Genomic DNA, 21466 nt, shown 5'->3' with positions numbered 1-21466 from the left:
TGCTGAGCTCTTCAGGACCCCGTGCTCTGCTGATTACCTCAATGAGGTGTCACTTAAGGGCAGGAGATGTGGGGATTGTAAGTATTGGGCTGAGAGGACAAAGTATTAATTGATACAAAAGTAATTAATGAAAACCTAATTAAAGCAGACATCCTGAACAGGGCACTCCTGGAATCCTGGGACCGTCTCAATTAGCTTTCCTCCAGGCTTATTATGTGTAATTGGGAGGTATTAGCCTCTAATGGATGAGATTAATACAAAAATTAATTAATGAAAACGGAAATTAAATGTGAGTTTGTTAAAAATTGCCAGAGATGGGTACATTACACCGGAACAGTCTGTCTAGAAGGTTTCTTAATGGAAATCTTCACAAGTGACAAAGTCTCGCACGCAGAACTGACAGCAGAGGCCCCCTTTCCATGCCCGACCTCCCCGGGCATCATTTGTCTCCATTAACTCGCACCTTGTGTCAGTGAGGGCTGTGAGGACCGAGAGAAAGCCTTCCTGTGGAAGAATCAGAAGTTTTTCATTGTTTTCCAGGAGAGAATGTGCACTGGGCCTCCCTTCCCTGTGGGTCTTCTCCCACAATAAAGGGTAAACAAAGACTGTCTTTTGGTTGCTCAAAAAGAAATAGAATATCAAATTGATGGAGAGTATGCTATTAAAGACAAATTTGCTTTATCTACAGCTGTATGAAAAATTAACTTCCTTTCCTACGCAGGAGACCTGTTTTTGTAGATGTGTGTGAGAGGGTGATGTGGGTGAGGGCCCCTAATTATGTTGGCGTGCCCTGCACATGGTCTCCCATGTGCTTCTGTGCACCACAGCCTGTTCGTCTGTGTGAGTCATTGCTCTCTTCTATTGATCTGTAGTTAATCACTTCTGGGTTTCGATTTCTCGCCCTTGAAATGAGTCTGGGAGTGTAGGCATGCTCAGGGCAGTTCACAAACGCTGCTCTAGATGTATCTGAAATTCAGTGTGCATGGGAGTCTCTAGGGAACTTGCTTCAGATACGTGGATTCCACAGTCGCATCCCTGAAGGAGGATGTTCCTTTAGCTCTGGGATGTGGTCCGGGAATCTGCATTTTTGATACAGATGTCTTGGGCACTGGGATTCTTGGTGAGTCGAATGCTTTTTGCCACTGAATGAAGGAGCACTCACTTTTAATTCAAAGATGCTCCAGGCGGAATGTTTGTGCTCCGCCCCCCCAAATGCATATGTTGAATCCTAATGTCTAACGTGATGGTGTTTGGAGGTGGGGCCTCAGGGAGGAGATTAGGTCATGTGGGCAGAGTCCTTATGAATGAGGTCAGTGTTCTTATAAAAGAGGCCCTTATAAAAGAGAAACCGTTGGTTTGGATTTACTTTCTTTCCTTCTGTTGTGTTCTCCTTTGGGCCAGCTGGGGCCAGCTTTCTTTGCAGGTCCTGCAGAGGAAGGAGTGGTATTAAGAAGAGGAGAGCTGGTGGAGAAGGGACCCATTTCAGTCATGAACTGAAAGGGCATGAAAGTGTCTACAGAGGCACTATTTATCCGGCCCAAGTACACATAAAAACCCCACTCTCTTTTTGGGTGCCTGGGAATGGTGCTCTTGTATCCGTGAGAAAGGAAAGCCTCAGAAAGGTTTGGTATCTACCCAAGGTCACACAGCGAGGTGCTGGCAGGTCTCTTTCCAAACACTTTGTACTGTAGGTAGCCCACTCTCAGGACTGTCATGTGGACCAAGTGGAAGAGCACATTTAAGAACTTAGTGAGGCAGCAGGGGTGCGTGTTATTGTTTTTGTTCTCAATGTGCTTTGTGGCTGTACAAAAAGAGACAGGCAGCTTCAGACGGAGCTAGACATGGTGACCTTGGTTTCGGCAGCCTCCTGGCGCTGGCTCCCTGGACGCTCTGGTTTGGTGATTTCCCCACATGGGATGGACGGGACCCAGGCTCTTGAAAGGTTCCCCTGGTCAAGGAGAGGGCTGTGATGTATGGACCCAGCTGTGTGGAGCAGGCCTGTGGCAGGCATCTGGCTGAAGCCTGGAGGGGAAGAGGGAGTAGGGTGGACACTGTGTGGCCAGTGACCCTGTTCTGATGTGCCTTGAGTTCTCTCTCTTGATTGTCTGCCTGCTCTGTGACCCTGACAACTTCTGGTGGTCCTCAGAGCTTATAGTCTAGGGGACTAGAACCAGGAGGTCTGTTGTCTTCCCTGAAATGGACGTTTTTGGTCTTAAAAAACAGTTTTTTTGGCCAGCTCTCTACCTGGCTCTTTCACATACTTCATCTCATTTATTCCTCATATCAACTCTAGGAGGGGGGAGCAATTATCTGTGATCTACAGCTAAAGAAATTGAGGCTCACCCAGCATGTAACTGGGTGAACTGAAATTTAGACTCAGGGCTATTGGACTCAAGTCAATCATCACAGCCTCCTGAGAACTCTCAAATCTGCTCCTGCCTCCCAGTACCCACTGCCATTATCCTAGGCCAGTGGTCAGCAAACTCATTAGTCAACAGAGCCAAATATCAACAGTACAACGATTGAAATTTCTTTTGAGAGCCAAATTGTTTAAACTTAAACTATATAGGTAGGTACAGTGTTATTAACTTAATTAGGGTACTCCTAAGGCTTAGGAAGAGCCACACTCAAGGGGCCAAAGAGCCTCATGTGGCTCGCGAGCTACAGTTGCTGACCACGGTGCTAGGCCAACCTGCCATCGACTGTTCTCTGAACCATGGTGATAGACTCTCCCTGCACTGCACTTCATGTCTTGCTCCCAACATACTAAAATCTTAGTTTCTCAAGGATGGGGACCTTGCAAGTCCACTAATGAATCTCCCGTGCTTAACATCGTGCCTGGGACATGGAAGGTTCTCACAAACGTTATGAATAAATAAGTGGGTTTGGTGATTAGATTTAAAGTTTAGAAAAATTATGCTGGTGGGTGGGATTTGCCTACTTGTTCATCCATCCACCCACCATCCATCCATCCATCCATTTATCCTTCATCCATCCTTCATTCTTGTCTGTCTAATCAATCATATATCAGATCAGGAAAAAGGTAAAACACATTGAGTGCTATTAGGTCAGACTCAAACAGGTTTTATTAAAGGGCTCTTTGATGAAGGAAACATATTTCTTATTAAAGAATGAATCAAGCCCTAACCGGTTTGGCTCAGTGGATAGAGCGTCGGCCTGTGGACTGAAAGGTCCCAGGTTCGATTCTGGTCAAGGGCATGTACCTGGGTTGCGGGCATATCCCCAGTAGGAGATGTGCAGGAGGCAGCTGATCGATGTTTCTCTCTCATCGATGTTTCTAACTCTCTATCTCTCTCCCTGCCTCTTTGTAAAAAATTAATAAAATATATTTAAAAAAAAGAAAAGAATGAATCAAGCCCTAACCGGTTTGGCTCAGTGGATAGAGCGTCGGCCTGTGGACTGAAGGGTCCCAGGTTCGATTCTGGTCAAGGGCATGTACCTTGGTTGCGGGCACATCCCCAATAGGGGGTATGCAGGAGGCAGCTGATCGATGTTTCTCTCTCATCGATGCTTCTAACTCTCTATTCCTCTCTGTAAAAAATCAATAAAATATATATTAAAAAGAAAAGAATTAATCAAGATAAAAGAAGGCACTTTTTATGAGTTAACATGTCTCAAAAGTTGGACCTTCATCTAAAATATTAAACTACAACCTGTACCGTTTCTGATTTTCTTCATAGATGATCAGAGACAGCCTGAGTAATTCAAATTCAAGCGAAATTCTGATTCCTTGCCTGTTAGAAAGCCACTTGCACTTCAGGGTGCAAAATAGAGATTGCAGACATATTAATATTTAAGAGCTTGGAGCCTAAGCTAAGGTACAGGCATGTAAAACAAGTACCCGATTACAGAGCAGATTTTTATAATGTCCAGTCAGTTGGAGGTTCACAGAGCCTCACATGTAGGGCCCCTGTCCACCTGGGTGCCCCAAGAGCACCAGGGAAGCCAGCTCTACAGCTGAGGTTGGGGTTTGGAGCTGTTGGCACCCCAATAGCTGGGGAGTCCTCGCTGCTTCCACAGACTTTTGCCTGTGGTCAGCATTAACAAAGGTAGCTAGGTGAGGAGGGGCAAGATTACCAGTGCAGGAGCCTCATAAATATGAGATGAGATGGCTGGGATGGAAATGAAAGTTGAGATGCTCAAAAATAAAGCGTAAAAGAGGCCGGGCCCTGTATAAGAACGGGATTGATCTCTGCACGCTGACAGAATGTAAGATTTCCCTTCACTTTACTACTGTGCTTCTGTTTCTATAGAAACCACCAATTTTATAGACACATCGGCTCTGTGAGAAGGCGTGGGGAGTTCAGTCTGAAGCCAAGTACCATCAAGGCACCAGCACTTCCAACCCCGGGGAGGGGGGCTTTCTTCCTTGCTAGCTAACTAGCTCTCCTGGGGATAGTTAATGATCACCAGGCTTGGAACCTGTCAGTATTATTATAATAACACTGGCAGTGCTTCTTCCCTTCCAGAGAACCCCCAAAGACACAGCTAGTTCTAGGGTTCCTAGAGCATTCTCACAGAGGGCAGCCTGCATAGCCTCCTTCCTTTCTTCCATTCATTTGTTCTTCAGATACGTACTGATATCTTAGCACCAGACACTACGCCAAGCCCTGGAGGAGTCCACACTACAGTAAGGGAGACAGACAGGCAAATCAGTAGCTTTATTTCAGTTCTACAAGAGAGGTTTTTCTGGCCAGGGCTCCCTTAGCGAGAAGTGCATGGTTTTGGGTGGATCTCAGGGATGGTTTGGCAGAGATAAGCAATATATGAGTGGTTCATTTATGTTTGCCACTTGACAAGCTACCCTGAAACCTAGTAGTATAAACCAACAATGGTTTTACACATTCATAGTCCTGTAGGTTGGAAATGAGGGCAGTGGAAAGATTTGTCTCTGCTCCATAATGTTTGGGGCCTCAGCTGTGGTGGCTCCAAGGCTAATGATGTCTGACCTGGCTCAAATGGGTTTGTTTATTTTGATTATTAGTTCTTCTCCTGGTATATGTCTGGGCTGGAATGTCCAAGAGTGGCTCTTCTATCCGCATGTCTACACCTGACTGGGATGGCTAGAACAACTGAGGGCTAGTTGGCATCAAGCTCTCTCGCCAGTAGCTTGGGCTTCCTTACATCATGGCCTCCTCAGGATAGTTGAAGTTCTTTTATGGCAGTGGATGCTGTGAGGCTTATTATGACCTAGCCCCAGAAGTTCCAAAGCAATACTATCACTGCATTCAATTGGAAAAACCAGCCATCAAGGCTAGAGCAGATGTAAGGAGAGGGGAGAAATAGGCCCTGTCTCTCAATAGGGGAATGGCATGCTTGTATGGGGAGTGAAGGCGTTGATGGCAGACACCTTGGAGATGAGCTTCCCCATTGAAGCTTCCCAATTTTTGTTTTTAGGGCTGTGGTGGGACCCTAATGGAGAGGAAGCCCATGTTGTGATGGGGTTATTGTTGGACAATGGATCCACTAGGTGGGATGAGGACAACATGGGTTGTTGTGCACACGGTGAGGACTCTTGGCTCAGATTTTGATACAGGGAGTGTGTTCCCAGCTGTGTTTCCATGTGACACAGGTCATAAAAATGTCCCTGGACAATTGGATATGTGGGTCTGATGTTCAGAATGGAATCAGGCATGGCGACATAGATCTGGCAGTCATTATTCTAGCAGGGGCTATTAGTTATATATAGCAGACTCCAACCTACATTGGCATAAACAAAAAGGAAATTTATTGGGCCATTTAATTGAAAACTCCCAGGGTTGTGTCCTTCATATATAGCTGGATCAAGGGTCTCACATGAGGTTGTCAGTTCCTGGTCTCTCTCTCATCTTTTCACCTTGCCTTTTACGAACTGGTGGAACTCCTTCCAAGGCATGATTCCCTCTTACAACTCTAAGATCAGTGGAAAAGAGCTGCTCATCACCAACCACTCAAAGCCTAGGCCATACTTGCTTTGGTTTGTGCTAAGTCACATGACCATCCTTAAACCATTCAGACCGGCCAAAGGCACATGGTGGTCTCATTAAGTGCCTACGCCTGAGTGAGAGTGGGAGGGGGAGCTGATCTAGGTGTTCTTAGAGACAAATGATGAATGGAGAGAGAGAGAGCCCGAACACTGCCCTCTCCAGATGGTAATTGAGGCCTTGGGAATAAATGAGGTCTAGGAAGAGTGTGTTATTGAGTGAGAATGGGACCATGACAAGGTTCTGAGAAATGGCGTCATGGGCGGGCTAAGAAAGTAGATACCATCAAGAAGGCAGAGATGGGGTCTGAGGGATAGTGGGAGGAAAGCCAGTGGTTTATAGCTTTCTAGAAACCAAAGGAAGGATGCTGTGCAAAAGCATGGAGTGGTCAGCATGGGAGATGCCTTGCAGAAATCATTCATTCAGCAGATACATACTGAGCACCTACTATGTGCTAGACACTGTTCTAGGACTGACAATATATTTTTATTGATTTCAGAGAGGGAGAGGGAGAGGGAGAGAGAGAGAAACATCAATGATGAGAGAGAATCATTGATCAGCTGCCTCTTGTACGCCCCCTACTAGGGATCAAGCCCACCACCCAGGCATATGCCCTGACCGGTAATCAAACCATGACCTCTGGTTCATAGGTCAACACTCAACCACTGAGCCACGCCGGCCAGGCTAGGACTGGAAATATAAAAATAAACAAAACAGACATGCTTTCCTGCCTTGGGGATCTTACAGCTCAGGCAAGAATGAAGAGTGGTCACTAGATTCAATGACAAAGTGGACGCTTGCCGGTGACCTTGGTGGGAAGTTTCAGTGGAGCTCTGGGGTCAGTGGCAGAATGTGCTGGGTGGGAGAGAGAGTGGAAGGTGAGATGATGGGAGAGTCCTCACAGCTCTTGCAAGAAGTTTGGTTGAGCCCTAACTGGTTTGGCTCAGTGGATGAAGCATCAGTCTGCAGACTGAAAGGTCCCAGGTTTGATTCTTGTCAAGGGCACACGCCCAGGTTGCGGGCTCGATCCCCAGTGCGGGGGCATGCAGGTGGCAGCCAATCAATGATTCTCTCATCATTGATGTTTCTATCTCCCCCCTTCCTCTCTGAAATCAATAAAAATATATTTTTTAAAAAAAGAAGTTTGGTTGACAAAGGGAGGAGAGAAAAGGATCTGGGGCTGGAGTGGAAGGGACATTGGTGAACATTTTTAGGTTTGTGTGCTGTTTTTTAAATGAGAGTGGGCTCTCCCTTTCTGAGTGTATGTTACTTATTCTTTTTTAGCTGCAAATTGATATTGTGTAGTGTCTGGTTCCCTGGAAAAGACATCTCTATTGTCTATGTGCCTGAAGGAGATACAGGTAGGGTCTGGAGGGAGAGAGGTAATACTAGAACTTTCTCTGCCCCCAAGGAGAAGGTCAGAGGGGTCCTGCCATCCAGAGAAGAGGGGAGGAGACCGCCATTCCACCTTCCTTTAGTGACTGTGCTACCAGGGGATGGGGAAAGGCTGGGAGGATGCATTTTCACAGGCTCAAGTCTCTCCATCCTAAACACAACAAAATAAATAATTCAGCCTCCCTGTGAGTGAGTCTGCATCCTTGATTCTAAATTCCTTCTTCCCCCCCATGGAGATAGCAGCTTGGGAATGGTAAATTGGGCGGACCCCAGGTAGTATGGGGGCAGGGGCAGGGATAATGTGGATAATTGGCCCCTGGATAATTGAGAGTTGATTATAATTAACCTGATTTTGGAAGCACGGTGCAAGATCGCATACCTGCAATTCTCAGGCAACCCTGTTAGAACCTCTTTATAACTTCTCCTTTTCACCCGACTTTAAATCAGGGGGTCCATTTTGCTCCCCAGGTGACATTTGGAAAAGTCTGGAAATACATTTGATTGTCATGACTGGGGGTTGGGGGGGTCATTACTGGCATCTGGCCGGTAGAGACCAGGATGTTGCTAAACATCCTACAGTGCTCAGGGCAGCCCCCCAGCACAAAGAATTACCTGCTCAAAATGTTAGCAGTACTGAGCGTGAGAAGCCCTGGTGCTTTTTGTGGTGCAGGTGATGAAAGAAAGGAAGACGTGGTGCAAGAACTATACAAATATAAACCTCGGATGATTCGGAGACTATGCCAGAGAGTGAGGGCTGTTCAGTCCTGGGACTGAGTTTTGGCCAGAGAATTCAATGGTCACACTTAGAGTCAAAACTCAGGGCCCTGATAACATTCTGACCCCGTGTCATGTGTGTGGCGTTCTCTGCTGATGCCATAGCAGGGTCAGACCACAATCTGTCGTCCTCACAGCTAAAACACAGCAAAATTTGAACTCTCAGGGTTGCTTAGGTTTTGGGATTGCTGTTTTTCCCCCAACAAAGCATAAAGTCACATAAATAATAATGTTTTCCTTTCTCTTTATGAGTGCTGGACTTCTCAGGGCTGGGCAGCACTGGATTCTGGCGTCCCTACCTGGTCTGGCCCCGCCACCTGCCCCAGGGGATGTGTCCACCTCAGGGCTCCTGCAGAGGGAGGTTCCCAGATGAACATGACTCTGATCTCCCACTTCCTAGTGGGTCTGGGGTCTGGGAGACTGAGAGAAGGCGAGTGTCAGCTCTGCATTCTCTGTCAGTGCCCCTCACCCGAGGCTGTGAGGTCTCTATCTGGCAAGTGGCCCAAACCCCCAGGGGCACACGGATCCACACTAACAGTGCACATGAACCCCTAGAACATGATGCTAAGTGAAAGAAGCCAGACACAGTGGTCACATATTATATGATTCCATTTAGGTGAAATGTCCAGAACAGGCAAATCCATAGAGACAGGAGGCAGATTGGTTGTGCCAGGGGCTGGGGGTAGGGGGAATGAGGAGTGACTGCTAATGGGTAGGGAGGTCTTTTTTGGGAGTGATGAAATGTTTTTGAACTAGATAGAGGTGGTCGTTGCACAACATTGTGAATGTACCAAAAATGCCATTGAATTATACATTTTTAAATGATTAATTTTATGTTAAGTGAATTTCACTGCAATTAAAAGAAAAGATAACTCGATGGACAGAGAGACTCAGCTGGCCCATAGATGGGCCACTGAGCCCTGGGACTACTGCATGGTGTAGGGGATGGGTGGGAACCAGGGGAGAGGCTCTCCCTCGGGGGAGCCAGCCCCTGGCAGACCTGACGGGAGAGGCCCTGCCCTGTTGGACTCTGGAAGCAGGGAGCATCTGCTGGGGTTTGTCTCTTTCAAGTCCCATTGGAAGTGATAAATGAAGCTTTGCATCGACTTCATGGAAGATTAGTCCCAGGAGAGGCGGCCAGTGCTCCGGCAGACACATTTAAATCCTCCTCAGTAGCGGCTTCCTGCAGGATAGAAGGCCGAGCTCGGGAGGGGGCGTAGGAAATGGCCCTTTCTATTTACCCCCCACCCCATTGTGGTCCACCCTGGGGGGCACATGATGCTTGTGTTTAGTCCCAGATCTGAGATAAACTATCCACCAGCATTGGTTAGTGGTGACAAAAGCCAAATAGCAGTCATTTATTCGCTGTGTGACCTTGGGCAGATCATTTAACCTCTCTGTGCCCCAGTTTCCTTATCTGCAAAATGATGATGATAATGCCTGTCCCACAGGAACTTGTGGGGCTTAGACTATATAAATATATGTACTTATATTTATATATCTATGTATATATCACATAAATATAATATATAAACACATTTAACATACATTTTAATGCTAGTTATTATATAATATATAATGTAATATCAATATAGAAATATTTACATTTATATAGACTATATACACCATATATATAATATATAACATATATGTAATATGATAGACACACAGTGTCTGGCCCACCAATGATGCTGGTGAATATTCAGTTCACCTGTAAAATGGTGGATTGGGTTCATTCATTCATTCATTCATTCAATCATTCATGGAGTTTGCTGAGCTCCTACTATGTCCTGGGCACAGGGACTACACAGTGACTAAGAGGAGCATATTCTCTGCCTTCATGAAGCATACATGCCAGCGGAGAAATAAAATAAGACATCAGAGACAACCGTGACTGCAAATTCTGGTAAATACTATGACTAAGAACAAGTAAGGAAGTGCTTAAGGGAGAAATAGCTGAGTGCGGGCTTTCTATCAGGTGGTTGGAAAAGGCTTCTATAAGGAGATGCTATATAACATAGACCTGGCCAAAGAGAAGGTCTGTTCATGTGACACATGGGGAGCTTTTCAGGTGGACAGCACAGCAGGTGCAAAGGCTGTGAGGTGGGAGAGCATCGGCCTGTTCCAGGAGCCGAGTGAAGAGCAGTGAGGAGGGGATGGCTCGCAGGAATGTGGCTCCAGAGGAGGTCTGAGGAGCAGGGGTTGGTGTGCCCATAGTGAGCACCTCGCCTGCCTGTTCCAGGAGTGAGTTCTATCTGAGTGTAAAGGGAAGCCCGTGCAGCGCAGCAATTGACTGGGTTTTGGCTGTAGGAGTGTCACTCGGCTGCTGCGAGGGAGCCGCTTTGGAGAGCTCTGTGAGTGGACGGGGAAGAGCAGCTGCAGGTTCCTGCGTTTGTCCCCAGGGGAATCAACACTGCTTTCTCGTCTGCTTGGGAAGGTAGATGTCCCAGCAGGAGCTCCTTTGGGGCCTCCAGCTCCATGATGCTAAATGGACATTCCCTCTGCTCTCCCATCTTTTGCTCTTGTAGAAAATCACTCACCGGTCCATGGGGGAGTACTGGGCACAGGGGTGTGGAAGGTGTTTTTTGGAGGTAGACGAACGCAGGTCCTCCCTGGGCTCCTTAGTTTGCTGTCTTTACCCATGAGTTATTGACCCTAACAGATGAGGTTTAACTCATGACCAGACGCCTCTGGAGCAGAGGGGCTTCAATAACGTCAAGGAGGGTTACTGTGTTGAACTGTCAGCTGGGTGACTGCATCCTTTATGAAGGAGGATGGAAATGGGAAGGATGCAGCAGCAAGGAAAGTGGGAGATCTGGGCGGGGTGGAGGGTGTGCCTCCTATTTTGTCTGCCCGATTTGCATCATTCCAGAGAACTGGAGCCACTGGGCAGCAGGGGTGCCCTAGGAGGGCCTGCTGCTGTTCAGCACCTGGCGCCAGGGAGAAGGCGTGTGAGCTGCTGGGTCTTCAGTGGGCAGCATTTCGCATCAGGTCAGGCTTCCGTGCCTGCTCAGCTCCAAACATTGGCAACAGTTTCAAACCTGAAGGCTCTGCATACCCAGCCGCAAGCCAGTCCCCCAAAGGGATGACTTTAGAGCAGTTGGGTCCGTTCCAGCAGCTGGTGAGTTCTGATCTTAGTACTTTGGGCTGATATCCCTGGGTGTCTAGGGGACTTTGGGGGACACTTTTCACACTGACATTTTCCTAACCTCAGCCCTTTTGGCAGCCAGGCAACTAGGCTTCTGCCTGAATGTCCTTGTAATGGGAGTCTGGGCTGAGCCAGGAAGCCCTGTTGAAAGACTTTGTTCCCCCTCAAGTTGTGTCTGTTTTGGTCAAATAAATGGATGTTTGAAATCAATGCCATAGAAAAACTTCAAGTGATAATAAATCATGAGCCTTCCTCCTGAAGAATGGAAGTGCCAAGGCCTGTTGCAGAGTTGAATAAGCAATTGATGTAAGTCTTTCTCCATTCATTCAACAAGCATTTATGGATGGCTGACCTGAGTAAGAAAGTAATAATAGACATTTACTGAGCACGTCTTGTATGCCAGGGAGTGCCAAATTATTCTGTGCATATTATCTCTTGGAATGTTCTGTCAACTTCATGAGGATGGTGCTTCTGATATCCTTTTTGGGGATAAAATAACTGAGACCTAGAAGAGTTTTCCACTGGTAATTTAGCCACAGCTATTGGTGGTGCTACCTATAAGGGTATGAGAGAGAACAAGAAAAAGCTCCTTTCATCCTTAGTCTAGTGCGAAGAATCAGATTCTCGACAAACACCTAGACAAGCACAAATATATAAAGGCAATGAAACAAAGTCCAGAAAGCGGGTGTGGGGGGTACTAGCCTATTCTTTTTTGGATGGTAATGGCCAGCAAAGGCTTCCATGGGCAGAAGCCATTTAAGCCCAACTTCATCTCCCACCTGGAAATCCCACACTTGGGTTCTGCCATCAGTTTGAACATGTTCTTCTCTGGGAGCTATGGCTGGGATGGTGGGTAGATGATTTTTCTTTCCTCTCACTTGCTGCATGTCCCATCCTCCTCTTGTCCCTCTTATCCCTTGCCAGCCCGGATGGACATGCCATATCGTTTCTATCTGCAGAATGTCTTTGGGCTGGGCATCTGCAAATGCTGCATGGTACCTTTGGAATCAAATCTCTATCGATTGACTTCTCAGGACGATGGTTCCCCTTGGGTGGCCTAACTTTCACTTTGACCACAGCCTGGGTTTCTGCAGTTGAGTGTTCTTCCTCCTGGGCTCAGCCCTTTGCTCCTGCTCTCATTCATTGGAGACAGCTGTGTTTTGCTCTTTTTGGTGGGAATAATGACTTCTCAGCTGCAATGTGCGACGGCCTCTTGCATGACATTCTCTGGGTTGTGCCTTTTAATGTTATAACTACAGGGGCCACTGAAGACAATGTTATTTGGACATGTCATGCCCAATATCATATAGCCAGCCTCCCCCCTTCATAATGGGTAATTTTGTACTGGGAGGATAATCCCATTTTACTAACAGTTCCTTCCCCAGCCTCAAAAGAGTTCTTGGCCAAGCAGGGACTATGAGAGTAGCTTGTGAAGTTTAAGTTGAGAGGGGAGATAATTTACTTTACTTTCATCTCTCTGTCCAACAAATACTCCCTGAATGGATAAGAGGGCACGCTTGAGTTTTTGTTGGGTAGATAAAGATAACACGAATTTCTTCCTTTTCAACACTCGTCACTCTCTATCACTCTACCCTGCCTCCTCCCGCCGCCCCCTGAGACCTTATTTCTGCGTGAAATGTTATTTTTTATTAACGATACCATTCGTTTACTTATTTGTTTATTACCTTTCTTTCTTGCTAAAATGTAAGACTTTTGAAAGCCAGACCCTTGTCCGAGTCACTGCCATGGCCACACGTGTTAGTTGAGAATGCCGCTCATAGTAGGTATCAAGTGCATATTTGATGAGTGAATGACAAATTGAATTAAAGGATTTCGTTCAATTTGATTAAACAGACACAATCTCAGCACCAACTCTGGGCCAACTATTGAGGTAGACATTGGATACAGAGTTAATAAGACAGACTCTGCTCTTAAGAAGAAAAGAAGGGAAAATGGGCAAGCTCATTCCAAGGCGAGGCAGAAAGCTGGTGTCTCATCTCTTCCCGTTTCTGAGCCAGTGCTGGTAGAAACATGGGCTGAAACGGAGGGAGTGGGAAAGAGCAACACGTGGATTGAAAGCTCTCAGAGTCACATTCTACTTTGGAATTGGCTCCCCTTCCTCACCCAGAATTAGCTTAGGCCACCTTGCCCCCCAGGAGAAATTGACAGCCCATTGAAACTGCCGAGATGATTAAGTATTTACTATCAGAGTACTCTAAGCATTGGCATTTGGGGGAAACTCAATAAGAGACCTGACCCACGCAAGTGTATGAGAGCTGGTTGGCAGTTCTCCTCTTTCTGGGGATGATGCAGACACCCGCGACAGTGAAGGGAGCAAGTGAGTTGATAAAAGCGTCTCTGGAGAGCAAGTACTAAATGGTTTCTTTATTGCTCACCTCTCAAGGAACCTTCTGTTTAAACTGCTGGCAGTAAGTGCAGGTGAGACCTGTGAAGTTATTATAAATGCCATTCTGAAGCCTAAGAACTTTATTTTTAATTGGGTTCTTTTCTTTCTTTCTTTTTTTTTACCCCCAAACTACTAATGCAATATAAAGAATGAAAATTTATGATTTTTTTAAGACACAGGAACTATTGAGAGAGAGAGAGAGAGAGAGAGAGAGAGAGAACGAACAAAGAGGCTATTGAAACACTAGACTTTCAGTAAAACCAAAACCATGAAGATCCCCATTCCTGTCCCTCCTTTCATTGCACAAGGGAGCCCTTCTAATGAGCTTGGGGGGAGGGGAGTCAGGCTGGAAATATTGAGGGTGTGTGTGTGTGCAAAAGTAAGTTTACAGTCCTGAGGATGCAAAACACAGTTTATTCTTGTATTATTGCTTAATTGTTGTACTATTTTCCATATGAACAACTGTAAACCTGCCTTTGCCCTGCCCTACAAATACCCTGCACAGCATGCAACTGAATGAGAAATAGGCCTCAGTGAAGGGGAAGCACAGGGCTGTTACTGACGTGGAAAAATGCAAAGAGCCAGAGACTTCATGTTCTGTCGATCTCTTTCTTCCCCAGAGCCTTTCTCTGGTCCTTCTGTCCTATGTTGCCAGCAATTTAAGGCCTAACCGTTTTATAGTTGGGGCTTAAAAACAAGTCAGTTAAAGTTTTCTAGAGCTTTCCTTGGAGGGCACTGTGAGGAAGTGGAAAGAGTCATGAAGAACGTAGTTCAGATCCTCACTCGCTTGAGTAGGGAGGACATGAGTGCACCATTCCTAAGTTGTTCTAAAACCTTGTGATTTCAAAAATGTTCTCCAACGATTCCAGAAGGTGAACTGGGGGCAATGGGTAGAAACTCTAGGATCAGATTTTGGTTGATAATAATAATAAGGAGGACTTTTTTTAAACAACTCGCTGTAATGATGGCTTGGGCTGCCTCCTGGGGAAGTGAGGTTCCAACTCTGAAGCACACAGGCAGAACCCGGGTTGCTCATGGTAACCGCAGTGCTGAAGAGAGTCCCAGCCTTGTCCCCCATTTCTGAGAGGCTTAATGTAGAGAAACCCAGGCACACGTAGGAAAATGACCCTCGTCCATTGCCAGAGAGCCACAGCCTCACAGTCCTTAGCGACCCTGTGCACCTGTGTGGGTAGCGCATGAATAGTGTCTGTCTGGCACACAATAGATGCACATTGAAAGATGGCTTAAAGTCCTCTTGGAAGAGTTGTATCATTTACCTGCACAGTAAAACATTAAATTTTTATACAACATGATATGCATACATGATAGGGAAAGCTGGCTGTGTGACTTCTGAGGGCTTGGCCATTTGCAGGTCACCTCAGGAAACCGAGTCCAGGTGTGCTGTGAACCATGCTGGCTCATCCAGATCGGCTGAGACCCACTCTCAGGCTCTACCTCTCCCTGCCCCCGCCAAGTCTACTGGTCTTCCTTGTTTTCTGTCACATCCAACAGCGAGCTCCTCATCTTCACTTCTAAACTCCCCTTTTGCTCAATCTTCGACTCCATTCTTCAAGTTGCTTGGGTCAAAACCTTGTAGCTATCACTGATTATATCATGCGATATAATATAATACTTCTTTTATATCATGCTTTACAGTTAACCCATCAGCAGATCCTGGGCTCTACCTTCAAAATATATCCTGAATCCAACCTACTCTTCTCTGCCACTGCCACTGGGTTAGAGCAGCAATCCCCTAACTGGTGTCCCTCTTGGTGTCTTTGCCATCCTCCTAAATTTGGTTCCACCCACTAGTCAGAGGAGACCTGTGAAGCTGTCTGTCCCAAGCCTTCCAGTAACTCCCCATCTCATTCAGCATGAAAGCCAAAGTTCTTCACACACCTGCAAGGCTTTATATGATCTGCCCCTCACTTGTCTTACCTCATCCCTGCTCTTCTGTCCTAATCTCTCTGACTTCCGGCCCCACAGTCCCACTGACTCACACTCCTGCCTCATGACCTTTGTCTCTGCTGCTTCTATCTGGGATGCTCTTTTCTCAGGTAGCTGGGTGGCTTGCTCTCTGATCTCTTTCATGATTTTGCTCAAATGTCACCTACTCATTGGAGTCATCCTACATGCTGTTTATTTCACCCTGTGCCCCTCACCCCTTCCCAGCATTCCCCTCCCACCTTTGTTTTTCCATCCAACACATTAGTTATCTTATTCACTGTCTTTCTCCTTCCATTAGAACATAAGCTCTATGAAGGCAGGAATTTTTGTATGTTTTGTTCATGTACCGTTTAGAACAGAAGTGGTTCCCAGTTGATGCTCATTAAATGTTTTCTGAAAAATAAATGAATAAGTTTCCCAAAGACATGTATGTGCTAGACCTTAAACAGGTGGCTCTGATGATACTTTCCTGGGGTTTCGTTGGGCATTTTTGTGGCAAGCAGGTTTTGACCTGGTTCCCAATAATTCCTGTCAAGTAGTATTCACACCCTTGTGTAAGTCCTTCAGGGCTGGACCTGGAAATTTGCTCCTAACAAGTAAAGTATGATAACAGTGATGGGATGTCACTTCTTAGATTAGGTTACAAAAGACTGTAACTTCCATCTTGCTAGCAGTCTCTTTGCTGGCACTTTCTCTTGCCACCTAACTTGCTCACTCTGGTGAAGCAAGCTGACATATTGTGGGATACTTTATAGAGAGACCCATGAGGTAAGAAACCAAAGGAGGCCTCCTACCACTGCCTCATAGAGAACTAAGACCTCAGTCTAACAGCCCAGGAGAGACTGAGGCCTGCTTGGAATGAGCTTGGAAGCAGATTCTTCCCTGGTCAGACTTCCGATGAGACCACAGCCCGAGCCAACATCTTGATGTAGCCTGATGAGATGCTAAAACAGAGGATGCAGATAAGCTGTGCCTGGATTTCTGATCCACCAAACTGACATAAGAAATGTGTGTTATTTTATATATTTGTTTAATATATTTTTTATTTTTTAAAAGAAATAGCTTTTGCTATTCTTTATAAAAAATTTTTTTATTGATTTCAGAGATAAAGGGAGAGGGGAGAGAGACAGAGAGACAGAAACATTAATGAAGAGAGAGAATCATTGATTGGCTGCCTCCTGTACGCCCCACAATGGGGATCAAGCCTGCAACCTGGGCATATGCTCTCACCAGGAATCGAACCATGACCTCCTGGTTCATAGGTCAATGCTCAACTACTGAGCCATGCTGGCCAGGCTAGTTGTTTAATTTATTGATGAGAGAGAGAGAGAGAGAGAGAGTGAGAGAGATCAGTTTGTTATTCCACTTATTTATGCATTCATTGGTTGATTCCTGTATGTGTCCTCATTGGAGATTGAACCCACAATCCAGGTGTATTAAGACATTGCTCTAACTAACTGATTAACCAGCCAGGGCAATAAATGTATATTATTTTAAACTGCTCAGTTTAGGGATAATTTGTTACATGGCAGTAGATAGCTGATAAACTTACAGATTTTTTCTTAGCCCATTGAAAACTATATTCCTTTATTAGAGGAGTTGAATTCTCCACTTCCATTTGCTTGTTTTTTAGTTTTTTAATTTTCTTCAGTTACACACACACACACACACACACACACACACACACACACACACACACTTTAATTTGAGGCATTCCTGACACTGGCATATGACACATGTTGAGGCCCAGCAAAGTACCTGAGACCCTGTTAGCATTGCCATAATAAGACGGGTACATTCTCAGCACCTCTTGGCACTGCCCAAGGCAGAGTCCTAAGCGATGCTTGTTCGATAATGCCGAGGTGTGTCATTGCCTGGAAGGCTGTCTGGTATTTATAGGAAGCTGAAAGTTAGGCACTGGGGAAAAATGAGTTCCAGACTGTTGCACTTATTTTCAGATAGAATCATAGTCTCTGAAAAATTGTGTAGGAGGTTGAGCTGATGGGGAATTCAGCGTGCTTGCATGGCTCACTGGGCTTGTATAGTGGAGGAGAAAAATCATCTTGTTGGTTGGGGAGACGACAGTCACATCTCCTCAGCTGCCTGGTGATAGATGTTCGAGGACAGGCTGAGGACACAGCTGCATTCTTTTTCTGACTTGAAGCCACAGAGTTGCATTTTAAAGTAAATCGACAAAAGGAAGGTGCTTTGACAGAAACATTGTGAGGCTCGTCTCATTGGCGGGCTAAGCTGGTTGACAAAAACGGGAACACTTTGAGATAAGCGTTTGGAAATTTAAAGAGGCGTCTTGTCTGTCATTTGTAATGGCTGAAAACATGGAGAAAAACATAGTCTCACATGGAAGGGTTTAGGGGAGCTAAGTTTAATCAATCAATCAGTCAATCAATCCGTTAACAGTAGGCAAACAGCTACTGTATGCCTGTTTTATGGCCAGAACCATACTCACTGATGGAAAAATGTAGTTAAATAAGACTCCACTCCTGTTATCAAGGAGTTCATGGAATAGTAGTGGACAGCACATGTAAGTGGAAAAAAATCACAATTCGGTGCAGCGAGGCTTGGTTCTGTGGGAGTCCAAAGAGATCAATTGGTCCAACCCACTGGACACAGAGAAGGAAAAAAATAGTCTTTTTCTGAGCAGGCAAATAAAATGGGTTGGTCAGTAGCAGGATAAAGATCGAGGGGAACAGAGAACATTCTAGGTTGAAGAACTAATCTGTGCAAAGGCCCAGAGCTCATCTTCCTCACCTCAACCAGCACATGCAAGCCTTTTTTTTCTTTTCTGATTTATCAGAAACTAATTCAGGGAGATTATGCTTAAACTTTTCCCAAGTGACTGTTTTTTGGAATGGATACCAGGCATGCCGAGAGCAGCAGCCTAGAGCCAGGGTCCCTAATTTGGGGACCCTCTGCAGTCAGATCAGGCACTGATATTGGGGACACCAAACTGGCCACGATGATTTACATGACCAGTCCAATGCCCATTTACTAATCGATAGTGAAGGAGAAATTCCAAGTACTTAACAAATTGTTTGCTAACCTGTTGTCATGGCAACTGCTAATCCTTGAGAGTTCCTTCAGGAAGGGGTTCTGGAGGCACCTTCCCTGACCTGCTTGCTAGGGCTGAGGACACGTGTATTCCTACGAACATCGGGCCAAATACTGTCCTGTAAATTGATTTAAGGGGAAGACATCCTCATCATTTTGGCTCTGTGAGAGTAGTTTGGGGAAGGTTTGCCATGCCCGGGATTTGGGCCCTGTCAAGTCTAAGCACTGTTTCTCCCACTGTAACCTCTCTCTCCTCCTTTATTAGTTTTTAATATTTTTATTAAAAATTTTTAAGTTTATACATAATGCATGTTTTCTGTAGAAAATGTGGAGAACATGAAGAAGCACATAGAAGAAATAAAACTCATTCATAAGAACAGAGGTGATTAATGTTATATTTGGAGCACTTCCTTCCAGTCTTTTTTTTAATATTCACATTTTTGTGTTTGAATATTGGTCACACAACTGGGATAATTATGCATGTGACAGTTTACTTCATGTCCTGCTTTATGACCTAACGCTTTACCATAAAATTGTCTCACACTTTGTTCCACACTTTGGACTATTTGGAGTTCTCAGTTACTGGTAACGGCATGTCCTTCACCTGCGTGCTTAACCAGTCCCTAGTTTCACACACTCTGAATTCCCTTGCATTGGTATAGATGACACTTCACTAGTATTGTGTATCCTTGCCTGCAAGTCATAAAATACCTTACTAGGAGAGAATTACTCTATCCACCTCTAAGGATGTTAAAAATGACATACGTGCCAAACTTCCTTGGGGAAATGTAGCTAAAAATTTAGATGCCCACCAGCAGTAACTTTCACTGCCATCTTGCCAAATTCCTGGGCCATTTTGTTCTCCTGGCCCTTTTGTGATGCTAGTATTTCCAGCATGGAATTATCCAAAGTCAGTGGTAGGAAAGTTGTTAGATGTTAGATGTGCTAAGGTCAGTGCTTGGGGAAAGAGAGCCTTTTTCTTCTGTGCTGAAGCAAACAGGATGGGTTTCATAGGTGTTGAGTGGCAGCACCTACCCTGGATAGTTGTGGAATGGGGGCTGCTTCTCACTTGGAGAAGAGAAGGTGGTAGGGATGGGTAGAGGCCCCAGTAACTGAAACAGGAGTTACTGCTCTTAGTTGCTGAAGGCTGTCTCTCTGGCACTTGCTTCCTGTCCCACTGACCAGTTCTTGGCTCTCTGGGCAGCTGTACCCACATCCCTGTCCTACCCCCAGAAGCACCGTGGTAGGACACCCCCAAGCCCCTGCTTCATCCCTCCACATTGTCGCGTTCACAGGACATATGCCAGACACACACATTCCACGGTACAAAGACAGGTGCACCCCAGAGGTTTCCTCTTTCTCTTGCTGGATCCCAGCCCGCTTCGTCCACCCCACAGCTCACAGCTGCAGGTGCCGCTCTCCCCAGACAGCTGCAGTCATCTGCGTCCTGTCTGGGCTGTGTCCTCCTTTCCCCTCCTCTGCCCCTCTTGGGGCATCTCTGGGGCCTGCCTTGCCGGGAGCAGCTGTTGATTCAGATTTTCATCAGGACTTTGGTAATTAAAACTCGAAGCTCTTCAGACATTTGCGTTCCATTACACTGAGAGAGCAGCTGTTGAAATGTGGGGCAGGGAACCAGAGCTGTGTGTGGTGGTGAACGTGGGTTTAGATTAATCAGGTCTGTGAGTTACTCCCCTTCTCATCATCCAGAGAGAGGCTTTGGAAAAGCACCCCCCCCACCGACCCCCCATCTTTATGAACAACTTCTATGTTCCTGCGCTGTGCTGTGCTATTCATGACTAATAGTGTGCGACCTGGGGCCAGACCGCATGGGTTCAGATCCCATCTCTGTCTTTTATTAGCGGTGTGACCTTGAGCAGGTTACTTAACTTCTCTGTAGAATGCAAGAATTGCTAGCTTTTGTCATACATGGTTTGTGGATCAAGTGAAATAACGCAGAGGCTGGAGCACCGAGTAAGTGCCTAATTAGTGTTTGTTTATATTGGAATTTTATTTAGCTCCTGACAGCGCCTCAGCTCAGGAGGCAAAGACCTCACTCTGGGAATTGCCAAACGCTGTCCTATGCCTGTGGGCAAGGAGGAAGCCCTGGATGATGGGGTTTCTTCATTCCTTGTTGGGTCTCAGGTTTTCCAACCCTCTTATTGCAGACATTCAGACATTTCAACAGCAACCTTAAGAAATCAGCATAACCTATGTTTTATCTTCCAGGATCACTGGGACCTTGAATGAGTTTGTGTATGCATGCAGATACACACACACACACACACACACACACACACACACACACACACACACACTTTCCCTGGCATTAATACTCTATGTCCTGGAACAGGAGTTTAGATGACCTCCATCTATTGTTCCATCAGTAATAATAGTGGTGGTGTTGCCCGCAGCTGCCATTCTTTCCTGAGAACCACTGTAGCCTGGCTGCCCCCCTGCTGGGCTTGGCAGACATAATTGTTGGGCTGGGCAGACATCACGCCCAACAATCCTGCAGGTAAGCGTGATTTTCTCTGTTTTGCAGATGAAGAAAGGAGATATGAAGGGTTCAGAAGCAGGCCCCATGACACACAGGAAGTGAGTGTGAGGCTGGAGTGTTAGCCCGGCTGTGTAGACCCAGTGGCTATTGCATGGATTCTGACACATCGGTGACTTCTCAGCTCAAGGATGCCATCCCACTGGGGTCGCAGCCAGAGCCAGAGCCAGGGTTCTCCGGGAAGTGCT

This window comes from Myotis myotis, unplaced genomic scaffold, assembly GCF_014108235.1.
Source record: "Myotis myotis isolate mMyoMyo1 unplaced genomic scaffold, mMyoMyo1.p scaffold_m19_p_9, whole genome shotgun sequence".
Taxonomy (NCBI): Eukaryota; Metazoa; Chordata; class Mammalia; order Chiroptera; family Vespertilionidae; genus Myotis; species Myotis myotis.
The sequence above is the reverse complement of the archived record's forward strand: the minus strand, read 5'-3'. Positions refer to the sequence as shown.